Source organism: Procambarus clarkii, chromosome 15 (assembly GCF_040958095.1).
Source record: "Procambarus clarkii isolate CNS0578487 chromosome 15, FALCON_Pclarkii_2.0, whole genome shotgun sequence".
Lineage (NCBI taxonomy): Eukaryota > Metazoa > Arthropoda > Malacostraca > Decapoda > Cambaridae > Procambarus > Procambarus clarkii.
In genome coordinates, this window is record NC_091164.1 from 40,200,259 (window position 1) to 40,220,717 (window position 20,459).

Sequence of the window (20,459 nt, forward strand, 5' to 3'; positions counted from 1 at the left end):
AGAAACCAGGGTCTCTAGGGACAGCTCCTAAGGACATCTGTCCCTTTGCCCCTCATGAGTTGCATCTGCAAACCCTTTGAACGTATGTTCAATGTCGGTATGATGTGGTTCTTGGAACACTATCACCACCTCTCCCATTCTTAATTTGGCTTTCGCAAGTGTCAAAACATGACTGATGTCTTGGTTAACTTTGAGGTCTATATTCATACTGCTTTTGCTGCAAAGACCTCTGTTGCTTGTTCACCTCTGTTGTTGCTGTCCTTTTTTGACCTGGCAAAAGAAGTACAACACCACCTGAAGATAGCATATTCTGTCCCAACTCCGTTCTTTTTTGCCTTCATGGTAATCTCTTCCTCTTTAATCATTCCTTTAGAGTGGGGGTTTGTACCATTCTGCCTCTTTACAGCAATACGAAGGTATACCCCACGGTAGTGTTCTGAGCACTTACTCATTTTCCTGGTTGCCCTCAATGGTCTTCTTTACTCCCTTCTCTCTGGCATCTTCTCAGCTCTCTATGTCGATGATCTTATACTTTGCTGTTGAGATGATGACTTGCCTTTCCTCCAACGGTGGCTTCAACTTGCGATTGATGTCGTGTCGTCCTGGGCAACCAATCATGGCATCAAGTTCTCTCCAACTTAAACTTGTGCTAAGAATTTTACTCGGAAGTAGGTCGTTCCTTGTCCCCCTTTGTCGCTTTGTGGTAATCCCCTTTTGTGCAAAGATTCTGCTAAACTTATGGGGTTAACTTTTAATCTTTGACACTCGTTTGTCTTTGTCTTCCCATATCTCTTACCTCCGAGTTGAATGCTCTTAGATCCTTAACTTACTTAAGGCAAGTTATACTTCCTGGGGAGCTGATCTCTCGCGTGCTGTCTAAACTTGATAATGGTTGTCGTGCTTACTTATCTGCTTCTCCTATTCTTTGCCGTCTTGATGCTCTGCACCATACTGGATTATGCCTCAGCTCTGGTGCCTTGCATTTGACTCCTACCCTAAGCCTGTATGTTGAAACAGATATCCTGTCTCTACAGGATCGCCGTGATCGCTACTGTTTTTGCTATATTGCGCAGTCCCTACAACACACTCCTCACTCTCGTTTATATCGTACTTTTCTTCACACTCCCACTCCATTTCTGTCTTCACAGATAGGTCAAAGTCTGCAGACGGTGTTGACTACTCTGTTGTTTTTCCTGACCATACCTATGTGTCGCCTGCCTCCAGAGACTAGCATCTTCACAATAGAACTTTGTTATCTTGTATGGTTTTGCATCAACTGCTTTCTCGCTGTCCATTTTCCTTTGTTGTTGTAGTTGACTCTCACAGTGCCCACATGGCTCTGAAGTCATTTTAACAAGTCCATCCTCTGGTCGTCGAAATTCAACATTGGCTGTTTCTTATCTCCAGCAGATTTAAGATAGTAGAGTTTTGCTGGGTCCCAAGCTATATTGGTGTCCTTAACCCTTAAACCACGCATATCATATATATATGATATCAGTGACAAAACCGAAACTGCGCACATTGATATATGCTTTCATGTCTAGCGCTATAATTTAAACGCCCCGCCTGGGATAGGGGCAGCTATAGTACAGCCACGACCAATAGTTGCCAGATGCCACCTAGAAAAAAATCCAGGCCAACATTCTTGGGTGTTAGAGCGTCAGTATATAGCAAGCCACCAAGGCTGGCGCACGTAGCATGAGCTCACAGCATCGCTGTTCAGCTTTTGACCACAGCATCGCCTACAAATGCCATAATATACATGATACTGCTATTATTTAACGATGATAGTATTATAGAAGACCCCTGTCTGTGATAAAACTGACCAGGATTCTGATAATAGCAGGATTGTGGTGATATTTAGCGATGTGCTCCATGGAGGGAGGAGAAAGGCTATGGGAGGGAGGGTTGTGGCGTCGTTTTCTGACTGTGTGTGGCCACCTTTTATTGACTGCACTCAACATACCAGCTTAGTGGTTCGCTATGGTGAACACAAATGTAGATATTTATATATAATGTGTGTATAGTGTGAGATAACAGCAAGAGGAGTAGGTTGGGAGCCTCCATTTTGGTGAGGAAGGTGTTATTATTTAACTGCTATTATTTAACGATGATAGTATTATAGAAGACCCCTGTCTGTGATAAAACTGACCAGGATTCTGATAATAGCAGGATTGTGGTGATATTTAGCGATGTGCTCCATGGAGGGAGGAGAAAGGCTATGGGAGGGAGGGTTGTGGCGTCGTTTTCTGACTGTGTGTGGCCACCTTTTATTGACTGCACTCAACATACCAGCTTAGTGGTTCGCTATGGTGAACACAAATGTAGATATTTATATATAATGTGTGTATAGTGTGAGATAACAGCAAGAGGAGTAGGTTGGGAGCCTCCATTTTGGTGAGGAAGGTGTTGTTGTTGTTGTGTTGATTTAGGGGCGACGACGATCATGGGATCGGATGCGCCCCGGCTGCCCGATACCAGGAAATAGCAGAGGGAAGGGGTCCCTACAGTCTCTTCAGGCCATAGACCCTACAATCTCCTCAGGCCACAAATTTTACAGTCTCTTCAGGCCACGGACATGATGGATGAAGCGGAAGGTATGGTAAAGGATGTCATGACGGACGTCTTCGTCTCTCGCACCTGCCCCGTCAAGGAGAATGGGAACTGTGAGGCAGGGAATATTCAGCCTACGAACGGCACTCTGTAGTCTGACGCGAGCGCTGTGAAATCGAGGGCAGTGAAGTAGAAGGTGCTCCACTGTATCCTCCTGGGTCGGACACCACTGGCAGTATGGGGAATCTACCAGTTGTAGATGATGGAGATGTGCAGCCAGGCACGTGTGCCCAATCCGGAGACGAGTGATGGCAGTGTCGAGGAGTCGAGAATGACGACGAGTCCATGGACGCGGGGTGGAATCAAAATTGCGTAGAAATTGCGTCTTCTTAAAAAGGGAGCGGGCATTCCAAAACACCACAGTATTCTCAGGATGGGGCGCCATTATCCCTGAAATACAACAGCTAACTTTTTGACCACCAGTGCACAAACGTCTCCAAAGGGGGAACCACTAGAAAAAGCCATAAAACCCTCATACAAAGTAATTAAAATGTGTGGCATCAATGACTTCCAGTCCAGAGGATGTTGATCTATGCTTCTCTCTGCCTGACGGAAGCGGTGGTCGGCTCGCGAACTCTCTTGACGGCGTCTGCGACTGGTGGGAGCCTCACTCTGGGCCTCATGTTCCCCCGGTGTCACAATCCCTTGGGAAAGTACCTGGGGGACCAGAGGATCATCAGGACTGTCTGTTGGAGCAGTACCTCCTGATCGATGGGTGTGTCGACGACGCCGGTGTTGGCTTCTTTGAGGAGAGGCAGGAGGGTGACGAGTGCTAGGCTCCGGCCGAGACTGAGTGTCCATGTCTGTATCCGTGGATGAGTTTCCGTCAATGTCTAGGCTACCCAGGAGGGAAAATCGATTAGCAACCTGGGCGTATGAGGCATGTGACTGGGACAGGCAAGAGCGTCTGCTAGTTCCTACTTGTGAAGAGACCCGACCAGGGAAAACCTGGAGGCGAGAAGAAGCGATAGGCTGATTGAGGGTGCTAGGCTCCGGCCGAGACTGAGTGTCCATGTCTGTATCCGTGGATGAGTTTCCGTCAATGTCTAGGCTACCCAGGAGGGAAAATCGATTAGCAACCTGGGCGTATGAGGCATGTGACTGGGACAGGCAAGAGCGTCTGCTAGTTCCTACTTGTGAAGAGACCCGACCAGGGGGAACCTGGAGGCGAGAAGAAGCGATAGGCTGATTGAGGGTGCGCAGCTTTTGGAACAGCTCATGTCGAGGTGTCCCTGCTGTTTTATGATCGATGTCCAACTGGAGGGCCTCAAGATATACAGGGCAACTCTTAGACGTAACCTTATGATGGCCATGGCATAAAAAGCAGCGAGGTGCAGCAGCGCACCTACCGTAATCTGTCTGAATGGCCTGTTTTGCCGCAGTTTGCACAACGTGCTGCATTACGGCAGGTCAGGCGACTGTGGCCCAATAGATGACAAGCGTAACATCGTAACACAGGGAAATTGTAGGGCTGAACCTGATACGAGGTCCTGTGTAGTGCCACTCGGTCAGGGAGGTGCCCATCGATCTTTACACGGACCATGGATGTCGGCCCTGCTGCTCCGCGAATCCTGGTAACTTCCAATAATCTCGCTGATGCACCCCCTAATACCTGCAGAGCGGCCTGGATGTCAGCCACATCTACACTCTGGTCAATTGGGCCAATCTTCCCATACCGGGCCCGAGACTCCTCCTCCTGCGACAATACTGTCGGCACCTGACAGGCCAGTCCCCCAACTTAATAATGTCGGATACACAGATGTGTGATAGAGCCTCCTTTCTGATATGTAGCTTCAGTGCTGCACCCCTACCCAGGGTACGTATGGTCTCAGGCAGGCAATGTGGCCACAATACGGAAGCCTCGATTGCTGCACCTAAGGTACGAGGATATGCAAAGACGCACTGACCTGATTCTGACTGGATTAGGACTACCACAAACGAGGAACGGGGTACCACAAGACTAAGGTCTTCTGAAGGGGAAGACATCCTCTTAGCATCTCGCTCTGGGGCAGCATCAGCCGACTCATTTTCCAGCAGACGTTTTCCTCTCTGGGACTTGCTGTCAACATCCATGGCGCCCCCGCTCGGGGAGGCGTCCATTAGGGAGGCTCCGGCCTCTCCCGGTCCTGTGAACCCCTGGGTAGCTGCAGTGAGCACACACTGGCCCAAAGAAGCCAGCTGAATTCAAAGACGAATTCCAGGTAAAGTGTGGAAAGAACGTCCAGCCAGGAGCGTTCAATCCGCGCGCCAAAATGGCCGACCTTCGGGCGGGAGTCTGTCGTGAGGAAGGTGCGTCGTCTGCACAACTTGCCATGTTGTTTACTGGTGGCCACTATGGTCTTTGGGCACCATACCAGCTTATTTGTACAGGTATGGTGAATAAAACAGGTAGATACTTATATATAATGTGTGTATATAGCGTAATAACACCACAAACAATATTGTTGGAGGACAAATATTAGTGCGTCTGGCCTTGAGGGCGGCCATCACCAGCTGACTGTGTGAGTAGCTACGTCTTTGTGCCTTTACTCACCATACAAGCTTAGATGTACAGGTATGTTGAACAAAACATGTAAATACGTATATATAACGTCTGTGTATAGTGAATACCTGTAAATGCAAAAACAGAATTGTGGGAGGAGAATGAGGGCGAGGGAGGTGTTGTTGAGGGAGGGAGTGGCTGGCTGGTGTGTGGCGGTCACTCCTCGTTACTTTTTGACTCACAAGACCAACTTAGTAGTTCGTTCTAGTGAACAAAACATGCAGATACTTATACATAACCTGTGTATATAGTGTAACAACAGCAAAACTATTTGTTTATTATTTTTTGAACATGATAATTGAATCACTAATATGCACACCATAATTTTGAGTTCAGCGATGGTTCACACATTTTATTATTTAAATATACCACAATTCACTGTATGGAATAATATTACTACAAAAAAACTAAGAACAAATCAATCAGAGACATTGAAATAATTAGGTAATAATATATTTGTAGCAACTGCCGTCTGACAGCTCAAGTGGAGTAGAACTCGTCTGGCGAAGGCTCTGCCAACGCCCTTTTTTGCCAGACTTCCCTATCCTATTGCGGTTAAAATATGCCACCTACGATTTTTTTGTTATTTTTTCTGTGATCAGGGAACAAAAATAAACACTTCGATAAGACGAAAGAATTTTTTGGATTTTTTGTTGTTGCTCCTGTGGGTGTTAATTCCATTTGGGCCCCTAGTGGTTTGAGGGTTAAATGAGCACGCAGACTCTCACTAAGGAGGCTATATGCACTTTCCCTGTCTCCCGTAAAGGTGTTCCTTATTCTGACTTCTATCCAGTTATTCATTCCTTGCCCATTGGCAAGATTGTTGGTCTTCTGTTATTTGTGACAAACTGCGGATTCTTAAAGGTAACATGTTCCCCATGGCCTTCCTCCTACCACCATAACTGGCAGGGAGAAATGGTTCTGACGAGATTACGTATTAGCCATACACATTTAATTCATAGACATTTAATGGAGCGTCGCCCTGCTCTTTATTATCCAAACTGCATTGTCCCTCTTATGGTCTTGCATATCCTTGTTGAATGTCCTGACTTGCAGGACGAACGTGTGTCTTGCTTTTCGACACTCACTCGTGGTCGCTTGTCCCTCAATAGAATTCTTGGTGAATCGAATACTTTTGATATTGTTCACCTTATGTGTTTCTGTTCTCATATTGGCATCCTTGGTGATATTTAGCGCCCTCTGATTATTCCGCACATTTAATGGTGCTACATAGCCTCCCCGGTTTGGTGCCCTCTTTTGATAATTACTTTCTTTTTCATTTACATTAAGGACATTTTGAATGCCTATCAATAACTCAAGCCAGTTTATTTGCTGTTTAACCCTTTATTTGCACAAGACATCATATGATGCGTTGAGTGACTTATCTTCTTAATGTTAGTACTGATATGTACAAACTTGATCCATTTTTAAGTTGTAATATTGCACAAGAGTTTAAGAAAAAACTCTGAAAGAGAGGCTTACAATGTCTCATTACAATTTTATATTCACATATTGTGTGTTCATGAGGCTTTTCTTTAATCTTTCATCCTTATTCTCTAACCACTTAATCCTCTTTGATCTTTCTAAGCTAAGCTGTACCTGTTTCTAGTTAATCCTTTCCCTAGAGATGGGTGGGTTAGGTTCCAGGTGTCGGCTTGTATCCTCTCTCTATCTCCTCTAGTCAGTCTGGTGTTGACAACGGCTTTAACAGGCCGAAACGTTCACTTTCTTTCATATTTCTCTGTGGATTTTCCGCATAAAATGATCAGTGTTTTGTGATCGTCAATTGCATATATATATATATATATATATATATATATATATATATATATATATATATATATATATATATATATATATATATTTATATATGTCGTACCTAGTAGCCAGAACGCACTTCTCAGCCTACTATGCAAGGCCAGATTTGCCTAATAAGCCAAGTTTTCATGAATTAATGTTTTTTCGGCTACCTAACCTACCTAACCTAACCTAACCTAACTTTTTCGGCTACCTAACCTAACCTAACCTATAAAGATAGGTTAGGTTAGGTTAGGTAGGGATGGTTAGGTTCGGTCATATATCTACGTTAATTTTAACTCCAATAAAAAAAAATTGACCTCATACATAATGAAATGGGTAGCTTTATCATTTCATAAGAAAAAAATTAGAGAAAATATATTAATTCAGGAAAACTTGGCTTATTAGGCAAATCGGGCCTTGAATAGTAGGATGAAAAGTGCGTTCTGGCTATTAGGTACGACATATATATATATATATATATATATATATATATATATATATATATATATATTTATATATATATATATATATATATATATATATATATATATATATATATATATATATATATATATATATATATATATATATAAATATATATATGTCGTAACTAGTAGCCATAACACACTTCTCGGCCTACTATGCAAGGCCCAATTTGCCAAATAGACCGAGTGATTTTTTTTCAATAAATTGTTTCCAATTAGTTTATTTGAAATATAATTAATATATTATATTAAGGGGGCATATCAGTATAAATTAAAAGTTGTTCAATTTGCTTATAATTTTTTTTATGAAATGGTTATAGAAAGGGCTGCAACTGGTCCAAGTTTCACCATCACACCCTAAACAGAAAAGGAGAAAAAAAATACACAACATATTATGCAACGAATGTTCAACATTCTCAAATAATCTCAGGGAACACCTGTGTCAACTAAAATGTCTACTATGTGCTGTAGAAGCACAAACTCTTGTAATAATTGTAATATGTATGTGCAATATATTTATATGTAATTTTTTTTTTTTTTTTTTTTTTTTTTTTTTTTTTTTTTTTTTTTTTTTTTGCCAACTTTTTTTTCTCGTTTGTTCTCAAGGGATTTGCATGAAACTTGCACACCTTGCTCAATGGATGCCTATCTGCAAGGGTGCCAATTATGAACGAAATCTGTCGAAGTCGAGCTCAGCTACAGGTGGCCGAACTTGGATCTTTATTTTACTCTGGAAAGTAATTTACACCTTCAAAGTACTTCAGAGCTTTCATTTATTAATCAATTTACATGCAAATTACACCTTATATGTAGAGTTTGTGCTTCTACAAACCTATTGAGATATTTTAGTCCAAAGTCCATTTGTTGATTTTATAAAAATTTATAAACATCATATATTGCATATTTTTGGAAGGGTAACTTTGAATAATTATATTATTGCACTAAACACTTTTTTGATAAAACTGATCACTGCAATCCTTTATTATGCGCTACATTTAATATCTGAGTGTTATAGAAATGATTTTAGTTGACACATGTGTTCCCTGAAATTATTTGAAAATGTTGAAAATTCGTTGCATAATACATTGTGTATTTTTTTTCTCCTTTTCTGTTTAGGGTGTGATGCTGAAACTTGGACCAGAGTCAGCCCTTTCTATAACCATTTCATAAATAAATTTATAAACAAATTGAACAATTTTTACGAAACCCGTAATAAGCCCCCTTAAGAACATAAATTATTGACTTAATTGTGTTAGGTTAGGTTAAGATAGGTTAGGTTAGATTAGTTTAAGATAGGTTAGGTTAGATTAGTTTAAGATAGGTTAGGTTAGGTACGGTTGGTTAGGTTCGGTCATATATCTATGTTAGTTTTAACTCAAGTTTATATAAATTAACTTATACATAATGAAATGAACAGATTTATTATTTCATAAGAAAAAAATTGAGAAAAATATATAAATTCAAGAAAACTTGGCTTATTAGCCAAATTGGGTTTTGCATAGTAGGCCAAGAACGACGTTCTGGCTACTAGGTACAACATATATATATATATATATATATATATATATATATATATATATATATATATATATATATATATATATATATATATATATATAGGGGGTACCACCTCTGGTGCAATTATAGGGACCCACAGCCTCAGAAAAGGGAACACAGAGCATTCAGGGAAAAACTTGCCATTTAACTCTGAATACGTAAGAGTGTTCGCTTCTACTACCCCCCGTTTTTATTTTGTACACTTTATTATGCAAGGTTATACAGTTACATATCTGATTTTATACAAAAAATTAACATTAAGAGGACACAAAAATATATATACAGTGTATATATATATATATATGTCGTACCTAGTAGCCAGAATGCACTTCTCAGCCTACAATGCAAGGCCCGATTTGCCTAATAAGCCAAGTTTTCATGAATTAATGTTTTTTCGACTACCTAACCTAACTTTTTTGGCTACCTAACCTAACCTAACCTATAAAGATAGGTTAGGTAGGGTTGGCTAGGTTCGGTCATATCTCTACGTTAATTTTAACTCCATTAAAAAAAAATTGACCTCATACATAATGAAATGGGTAGCTTTATCATTTCATAAGAAAAAATTAGAGAAAATATATTAATTCAGGAAAACTTGGCTTATTAGGCAAATCGAGCCTTGCATAGTAGGGCGAGTACGACGTTCTGGCTACTAGGTACAACATATATATATATATATATATATATATATATATATATATATATATATATATATATATGTTGTACCTAGTAGCCAGAACGTCGTACTCGTATATATATATATATATATATATATATATATATATATATATATATATATATATATATATATATATATATATATATATATATATATATATATGTTGTACCTAGTAGCCAGAACGTCGTACTCGCCCTACTATGCAAGGCTCGATTTGCCTAATAAGCCAAGTTTTCCTGAATTAATATATTTTCTCTAATTTTTTTCTTATGAAATGATAAAGCTACCCATTTCATTATGTATGAAGTCAATTTTTTTTATTGGAGTTAAAATTAACGTAGATATATGACCGAACCTAACCAACCCTACCTAACCTAACCTAACCTATCTTTATAGGTTAGGTTAGGTTAGGTAGCCGAAAAAGTTAGGTTAGGTTAGGTAGTCGAAAAACAATTAATTCATGAAAACTTGGCTTATTAGGCAAATTTGGCCTTGCATAGTAGGCTGAGAAGTGCGTTCTGGCTACTAGGTACGACATATATATATATATATATTAGTATATTTTGGTAGCAGTCTTTCCTGTAGACATATATTATTAACCCTCAAACCGCTAGGGGCCCAAATGGAATTCACACCCACAGGCGCAACAAAAAAAAAAATTCAAAAAATTCTTTCGTCTTATATTAGTGTTCATTTTTGTTCCCTGATCACGGAAAAAATAACAAAAAAATCGTAGGTGGCATATTTTAGCCGCAATAGGGTAGTGAAGTGTGGCAAAAAAGGGGCGTTGGCAGAGCCTTCGCCAGACGAGGTCTACTCCGCCCGAGCTGTCAGACGGCAGTTGCCACAAATATATTATTACCTAATTATTTCAATGTCTCTGATTGTTTCTTAGTTTTTTTGCAGTAATATTATTCCATATAGTGAATTGTGGTATATTTATATTATAAAATGTGTGAACCATCGCTGTACTCAAAATTATGGTGTGCATATTAGTGATTCAATTATTATGTTCATAAAACAATAAACAAATAGTTTTGCTGTTGTTACACTATATACACAGGTTATATATAAGTATTTGCATGTTTTGTACACCATAACAAACTAATAACTTGGTCTTGTGAGTCAAAAAGCAACGAGGAGTGACCGCCAAACACCAGCGAGCCACTCACTGCCACTCCCTCCCTCAACACCACCTCACTCACCCTCATTCACCTCCCACAATACTCTTTCTGTATTTATTCACTATACACAGACGTTATATATACGTATTTACATGTTTTGTTCACCATAACTGTACATCTAAGCTTGTATGGTGAGTAACGCCATAAGACGTAGCTACTCACACAGTCAGCTGATCTGCGGCCGCCCTCAAGGCCAGACGCACTAATATTTGTCCTCCAACAATATTGTTTGTGGTGTTATTACGCTATATACACACATTATATATAAGTATCTACCTGTTTTATGCACCATACCTGTACAAATAAGCTGGTATTGTGCCCAAAGACAATAGTGGCCATCAGTAAACAACATGCCAAGTCGTGCAGACGACGCTCCTCCCTCACCAAAATGGCGGCTCCCAACCTACTCCTCTCGCTGTTATCTCACACTATACACACGTTATATATAAGTATCTACATTTGTGTTCACCATATCGAACCACTAAGGTGGTATGGTGAGTGCAGTCAATAAATGGTGGCCACACACAGTCAGAAAACGACGCCACAACCCTCCCTCCCACAGCCTTACTCCTCCCTCCATGGAGCACAGCGCTAAATATCACCACAATCCTGCTATTATCAGAATCCTGGTCAGTTTTATCACAGTCAGGGGGCTTCAGTAATACTATCACTGCTAAATAATAGCAGTATCATTTATACAGTGGAACCTCTATTAATGAGTGGCTCTATTAACGAGTTTTTCCAGTAACGAGCAAGCCACTCGCAGCAAATTTGTCTCGATTGACGAGCTCGCCTCTATTAACGAGTGAAACCACATGGAGCTTCCTAGCGTCTCGCGGGTTCTCGCAAATTCTCGGACGCCTCCGACGCCAGTGTTGTTGTTGTATCTCACACGACAAGCATCCCTCTGGATTTATTTGAGCTTTTCTTTGAGTTTTTAGTGGTTTTGCGACTACAATTTGTAACACACGATGTCTCCAAAGAAGCTGCTTGCTAAAGATAGTGTTGTCAAGAGGAAGAAAGACACACTTACTGTGGATTTAAAGAAGGAAATTATAGCAAAGCATGAGTGTGGTGTCTGTGTGATTGATCTCACAAGGAAGTATGGCAGGTCCTCATCAACAATTTACACCATTAGTAAGGGAATGAGGAGGTAAGGGAGGATGCTGCCTCTTCCACTGAGATCAGGAAGTGTTTGGAATGTTTGAAAAGGTGAACGCATTCTTGGAAAAGCTGCCCTGATAAAGCAGTGACAACCCGGTGTGTGAATGTTTAATTAATTTATCACTTTGTGATAACACTTTATGAAAGTGTTATCACTTTCGCAGGTATATGTCGCTTGAACGTAACACACTTTTTTTCTATTGAATGCACCCAAACACCGCGCTCAAGCGTCATTTGAGCAAATATTTCTATAAAATCCAATTCTTATCCGATCGACTTGGGGATTGTATACATGTTTGCCATGAAATTTCCGTTTTCTTTAATAACCACATTGCCTATTTGAGAAAAGGGCATTGTATTGTATCTTCTATCTTCGTGGGAAGACTATTATATTGTTGACACAACGAGTGTAATCAACGTAGTTTTTTATTTGGTGCTGGTCTAACGCATCCTTGTGTGACATTTGAAATGAAATTTGGGTGAAATTCCCAAGAAGAGAGAGTCCGCCTGACTCAGAGGTGGATTCTCCTTCCACACCATAACCCCTCTCCTCCTTCCCACCTCTCCATCGTCTCCCTCAAGCCAGCAACTACTCTTCATAAGGTAAAGTAAAATATTAAAACACTACAACAAAACATTTATATTTACATGTGCAGTATTATATTTACATAAAAAAAGTCATACAAGTATGGATGTTTTTGGGAGTGGAACGGATTAAATTTATTTCCTTTATTTTAAATGGGGAAATTTGTTTCCAAAGACGAGTTTTCCAGGTAACGAGCTCGGTGCCAGAACGGATTAAACTCGGTAATAGAGGTTCCACTGTATTATGGTATTTGTAGGTGATGCTGTGGTCACAAGCTGAACAGCGGTGCTGTGAGCTCGTGCTGCGTGCGCCAGCCTTGGTGGCTTGCTCAATACTGACGCTGTAACACCCAAGAATGTTAACCTGGATTTTTTTTCTAGGTGGCATCTGGCAACTATCGGTCGTGGCTGTACTATAGCTGCCCCTATCCCAGGCGGGGCATTTAAATTATAGCGCTAGACACGAAATCATATATAAATGATGTGCGCGGTTTCGGTTTTGTCACTGATATCATTTATATATGATATGCGCGGTTTGAGTGTTAAATATGACCGAAAAAGTAAGATTAATAATTCTAACACGAATTTTCTCGATCTTTCTTACGTTTCTTTTCACTGCTGATGGTAATTCAAAGATCAATTCTCCAAAATTCATTTTTATTTCTAGTCTGACGCGACACTTGAGCGCGTTTCGTAAAACTTATTACATTTTCAAAGACTTTAGTTTACACAAACACACACAATTTTAACTGAATAGAGCTTAAACATCTTTTGAGTTTTTATACCTACATTTGGGTGAAGTGACATGTTACAATAGTTTTGGATGAGGTGAAAATAAACTTTTAACACAAGACAGAACACGAAACAATGAAATACAAACAGGTATTAAAAGTAGGTAACTGCAGAAGGCCTATTTATATTGGCCCATATTTCTTGATGCTTCTATATTGGAGCGGAGTCTTGAAGTGGGTACAGTATAGTTGTGCATTAATTGGCTGTTGATTGCTGGTGTTGACTTCTTGATGTGTAGTGCCTCGCAGATGTCGAGCCGCCTGCTATCGCTGTATCAATCGATGATTTCTGTGTTGTTTGCTAAGATTTCTCTGGTGATGGTTTGGTTGTGGGAAGAGGCTATATGTTCCTTAATGGAGCCCTGTTGCTTATGTATCATTAAACGCCTGGAAAGAGATGTTGTTGTCTTGCCTATATACTGAGTTTTTTTATGCTTACAATCCCCAAGAGGGCATTTGAAGGCATAAACGACGTTGGTCTCTTTTAAAACGTTCTGCTTTGTGTCTGGAGAGTTTCTCATGATTAGGCTGGCCGTTTTTTTGGTTTTATAGTAAATTGTCAGTTGTATCTTCTGATTTTTGTCTGTAGGGATAACGTTTCTACTGACAATATCTTTCAGGACCCTTTCCTCCGTTTTATGGGGTGTGGAAAAGAAGTTCCTGTAAAATAGTCTAATAGGGGGTATAGGTGTTGTGTTAGTTGTCTCTTCAGAGGTTGCATGGCGTTTCACTTTCCTTCTTATGATGTCTTCCACGAAACCATTGGAGAAGCCGTTGTTGACTAAGACCTGCCTTACCCTACAGAATTCTTCGTCGACTTGCTTCCATTCTGAGCTGTGGCTGAGGGCACGGTCGACATAAGCGTTAACAACACTGCTCTTGTACCTGTCCGGGCAGTCACTGTTGGCATTCAGGCACATTCCTATGTTTGTTTACTTAGTGTAGACTGCAGTGTGGAAAACTCCGCTCCTTTCCATGACTGTTACATCTAGATGTCAGACATCTGCAGGAGCTGAAGGAGGCATTTGAGCAGAATTCGGTGTTGCGTTTCACTTACGAGATGGAGAAGGATGGGAAGCTGCCCTTTCTAGATGTAACAGTCATGGAAAGGAGCGGAGTTTTCCACACTGCAGTCTACACTAAGGAAACAAACATAGGAATGTGCCTGAATGCCAACAGTGACTGCCCGGACAGGCACAAGAGGAGTGTTGTTAACGCTTATGTCGACCGTGCCCTCAGCCACAGCTCAGAATGGAAGCTCGACGTCTGCGAGGCACTACACATCAAGAAGTCAACACCAGCAATCAACAGCCAATTAACCCTCAAACCGCTAGGGGCCCAAATGGAATTCACACCCACAGGCGCAACAAAAAAAAAATTCCAAAAAATTCTTTCGCCTTATAGAAGTGTTCATTTTTGTTCCCTGATCACGGAAAACATAACAAAAAAATCGTAGGTGGCATATTTTAGCCGCAATAGGGTAGGGAAGTGTGGCAAAAAAGGGGCGTTGGCAGAGCCTTCGCCAGATGAGGTCTACTCCGCCCGAGCTGTCAGACGGCAGTTGCCACAAATATATTATTACCTAATTATTTCAATGTCTCTGATTGATTTTTTCTTAGTTTTTTTGCAGTAATATTATTCCATACAGTGAATTGTGGTATATTTATATTATAAAATGTGTGAACCATCGCTGTACTCAAAATTATGGTGTGCATATTAGTGATTCAATTATTATGTTCATAAAACAATAAACAAATAGTTTTGCTGTTGTTACACTATATACACAGGTTATATATAAGTATTTGCATGTTTTGTACATCATAACGAACTACTAAGTTGGTCTTGTGAGTCAAAAAGCAACGAGGAGTGACCGCCAAACACCAGCGAGCCACTCACTGCCACTCCCTCTCTCAACACCACCTCACTCACCCTCATTCACCTCCTACAATACTCTTTCTGTATTTATTCACTATACACAGACATTATATATACGTATTTACATGTTTTGTTCACCATAACTGTACATCTAAGCTTGTATGGTGAGTAAAGGCCACAAAGACGTAGCTACTCACACAGTCAGCTGATCGGCGGCCGCCCTCAAGGCCAGACGCACTAATATTTGTCCTTCAACAATATTGTTTGTGGTGTTATTACGCTATATACACATATTATATATAAGTATCTACCTGTTTTATTCACCATACCTGAACAAATAAGCTGGTATGGTGCCTAAAGACCATAGTGGCCACCAGTAAACACCATGCCAAGACGTGCAGACGACGCTCCTCCCTCACCAAAATGGCGGCTCCCAACCTACTCCTCTCGCTGTTATCACACTCTATACACACGTTATATATAAGTATCTACATTTGTGTTCACCATATCGAACCACTAAGCTGGTATGGTGAGTGCAGTCAATAAATGGTGGCCACACACAGTCAGAAGACGACGCCACAACCCTGCCTCGCACAGCCTTACGCCTCCCTCCATGGAGAACAGCGCTAAATATCACCACAATCCTGCTATTATCAGAATCCTGGTCAGTTTTATCACAGTCAGGGGGCTCCAGTAATACTATCACTGCTAAATAATAGCAGTATCATATATATTATGGTATTTGAAGGCGATGCTGTGGTCACAAGCTGAACAGCGGTGCTGTGAGCTCGTGCTGCGTGCGCCAGCCTTGGTGGCTTGCTCAATACTGACGCTGTAACACCCAAGAATGTTGGCCTGGATTTTTTTTCTAGGTGGCATCTGGCAACTATCGGTCGTGGCTGTACTATAGCTGCCCCTATCCCAGGCGGGGAGTTTAAATTATAGCGCTAGACCCGAAATCATATATAAATGATGTGCACGGTTTCAGTTTTGTCACTAATATCATTTATATATGATATGCGCGGTTTGAGGGGTAATGCACAACTATATTCTACCCACTTCAAGACTCTGCTCCAATATAGAAGCATCAAGAAATATGGGCCAATAAAAAAAAAAAAAAAAAAAAAAAAAAAAATAGGCCTTCTGCAGTTACCTTATTCTCTATGGTCTTCGTCTCCTGCTTTCTCGTTGTCAGTCTTCCTTTGTGGTTGTTGTTGACTCTCGTAGTGCCCTCATGGCTCTCGGGTCCTTTAATCCGGTTCATCCAGTAGTTGTCGAGATCCAGCATTGGCTGTTTCTCGTTCACAGTAAATTTAAGTCGGTTGAGTTTTGTTGGGTTCCCAGCCATATTGGTGTGTCTTTAAATGAGCGTGCGGATGCTGCCGCTAAGGACGCTGTCCGCTCTTGTCCCATCTCTCGTAAAGGCATTCCGTAATCCGACTTTTACCCAGTTATCCATTCCTCAGTTCTTACCCGTTGGCAGGCTTCTTGGTTGTCTGTTACTGGTAACAAGCTCCGTACTCTTAAATGTTGTGTTTCCTCGTGGCCGTCCTCCTTCCACCGTAACCGGCGGTGGGAAACAGCTCTGGCGAGATTGCGTATTGGCCATACTCGCTTAACCCATGGTCACTTGATGGAGCGCCGCCCTGCTCCTTATTGTCCTAGTTGCATTGTCCCTCTTACGGTCGTGCATGTCCTTCTTGAATGTCCTGACTTCCAGGACGAGCGTGTGTCTTGCTTTCCGACCGCCCCTCGCGGTCACCTGTCCCTCGATAGAATTCTTGGTGACTCGGATACTTTTGATATCGTTCGCCTTATGCGTTTTTGTTCTCGTATTGGCATCCTTGGTGATATTTAGCGCCCTCTGATTATTTTGCGTATTTGATGGTGCTACATAGCCTTCCCGGTTTGGTGCCTTCTTTTGATAATTACTTACTTACTTACTTCTGCAGTTACCTACTTTTAATACCTGTTTGTATTTCATTGTTTCGTGTTCTGTCTTGTGTTAAAAGTTTATTTTCACCTCATCCAAAACTATTGTAACATGTCACTTTACCCAAATGTAGGTATAAAAACTCGAAAGATGTTTGAGCTCTATTCAGTTAAAGTTGTGTGTGTTTGTGTAAACAAAAGTCTTTGAAAATGTAATAAGTTTTACGAAACGCGCTAAAGTGTCGCGTCAGACTAGAAATAAAAATGAATTTTGGAGAATTGATCTTTGAATTACCATCAACAGTGAAAAGAAACGTAAGAAAGATCGAGAAAATTTGTGTTAGAATTATTAATCTTACTTTTTCGGTCATATTTAATTATATATATATATATATATATATATATATATATATATATATATATATATATATATATATATATATATATATTGTGACTGTAAAAGTTGATGGTCAAGTAGTCTGTAATGCCAGTCATAAAATATTTAAAAATAAAGAAAAAAAAGTTAAACTGCAAAAGGTGTATTCACAGTGTGATACTGTAGGATAAAGCAGAGGGAAAAACATTTAAAAATACTTTACTCTGATAAAAATATGAATTTAAACAAATTACAAAAAAAATATCCAGGCTTGGCTTTAATACAAAATGTGCAAAACAAACAAGATGAATAATCAAATTCACGTTACGTTAAGATGCAAAATTAAATATGGTGCGGAATACTATGAGCTAGTCTGAATAAATCTGTTACCACACCGAGATGTGTCATCAGGTCTACTCGGCAAGAGCACTCAGGAGTAATCTGAATCGTGGAGAGCTTGGTCGCCCTATTTATACAGAATATCGGCCGGCCAGAGAGCGCTTATGTCTTCTTTAACTAGGAACCGACTCACTTGAAGTGCTTGTTTGGGAGGGCGTGGCCTCCAAGCAACCCAGGTGCGAGGTGAAGGGATGGGCCATGGTGCAGGAGGGAGACTGGTAGACTGTCTAGACATCTGGCAGTAGTTGTTGTTGTTCTTCTTGGCTGCAGTTCTTGATTACATAGACGTGAATGAGTAGAATAGGCGATAATGGTGTAGGCCGAATCTCTTCCTAGAGATTTTACTGTGACAATATATATATATATATATATATATATATATATATATATATATATATATATATATATATATATATATATATATATATATATATATAGGGGGTACCACCTCTGGTGCAATTATAGGGACCCACAGCCTCAGAGAAGGGAACATAGAGCATTCAGGGAAAACCTGCCATTTAACTCTGAATACGAAAGAGTGTTCGCTTCTCCTACCACCCCCCTTTTTTTATTATGGTGTACACTTTATTATGCAATGTTATAAAGTTACATATCTGATTTTATACAAAAAATGAACATTAAGAGGACACAAGAAAAAGTTTGCTTCCTAGAGGCTGTAGATTTCCTCGAACTTCTCCAACGCCAGGCAGGAATCGAGGATGCAGCGGGCATTCCCCCTCTGGATCGCGACACTGAGGCGCTGAAAGAGAAAACTTGCCGCTCTAGGGTCTCTTGTAGTGTCAATGAGCTTGGAACCAAGATCCTTAAGAAACCTTCTTGCACTCTCACTCCATGGGCCTAGGGTCTCAAACCCTATTGGAACGAAGTTGTACCAATGATCTAATTGCCTGTACTTGACTGACTGTTGTCTTTCTCTGTGTGTCGCAGCAGCTCCTGCTGTGCCGGCAGAGAGGGTGATGTATGTGGTTGCCAGGGTGGATACGCAAGTATAGTCCCATGCCAACTGTCTGCCACCCTTCCACGGACACAGTGTGATTCCGTCTGGTCGGCCGACAAACCTAACAGAGTCACGGTTCAGTAGGTTGCGGGGCTCTCTCTCCACTGAACACTGAGCAGAGGCAAGGCTTCTTTTAAAGATGTCATTGACTTAGTCGTGTCTATATATATATATATATATGTCGTACCTAGTAGCCAGAACTCACTTTTCAGCCTACAATGCAAGGCCCGATTTGCCTAATAAGCCAAGTTTTCCTGAATTAATATATTTTCACAAATTTTTTTCTTATGAAATGATAAAGCAACCCATATCATTATGTAAAAGGTCAATTTTTTTTTATTGGAGTTAAAATTAACGTAGATATATGACCGAACCTAACCAACCCTACCTAACCTAACCTATCTTTATAGGTTAGGTTTGGTTAGGTAGCCGAAAAAGTTAGGTTAGGTTAGGTAGGTTAGGTAGTCGAAAAGCAATTAATTCATGAAAACTTGGCTTATTAGGCAAATCGGGCCTTGCATAGTAGGCGCAGAAATGAGTTCTGGCTACTAGGTACGACATATATATATATATATATATATATATATATATATATATATATATATATATATATATATATATATATACATGAGTGGTCACATTCTTGTACAGCCATTAGTATGCGCAGCATTTTGGGCAAGTCCTTAATCCTAAATTCCCTGGAATACAATCCCCGCGAAGAATCGTTTAACAACAAGGTACCCATTTTACTGTTGAGTTATACAGAGGCTACAATTAATGATTTGCGCCCAGTAAATCCTCTCTGGCCAGGATACGAACCCAGGACAAAGCGCTCGCAGAACACCAGGTGAACATCTTTCCACTACGCCACGGAGACTGCTAATTATATATATATAATACATAAATCAGAACTGCAATGCTAAACCTATCCTTAAATACATGGTAGAGGATTGTAACAGAACGTTTGGACTCCACACTAGAAACAAACATTTATTTGATATTCTAAGAGTGCGACTTAGTCAAAGTGGAAATGTTCCACAATTCGAGGGGTCTCAAAATGTAAAATGTTCTTCCCAGTAACATTAAAGATTGTCCCTCTCTCAACCAGTTTAAGAGAGAAACTAAGTACTACTTAATAAACTCTTATGTAACCTACCTTATCTACTGATTGTCAACCTATGTCTTGCTATTAAACAATAAGGATTAATGACTGAAATTTTAATACTATACTACTAGCTGTCATGTAAAAAAAAATATATATTATGTTTATTTAGTTAAAATTACTATCCGCTTTTCCATTCAACATGTAAATACTGTATTGTCATTCTTTTTTTTTTCCTACTTCTGTTCAACTTTTGCTTTTGATCTCAATTACTTTTAGCTCTTAGTTTTAATTTTTTCTTCACATCATGCCTCAAATGCTGTGCGTATTTGTGGCTTTAGGCATGGTATATACTTG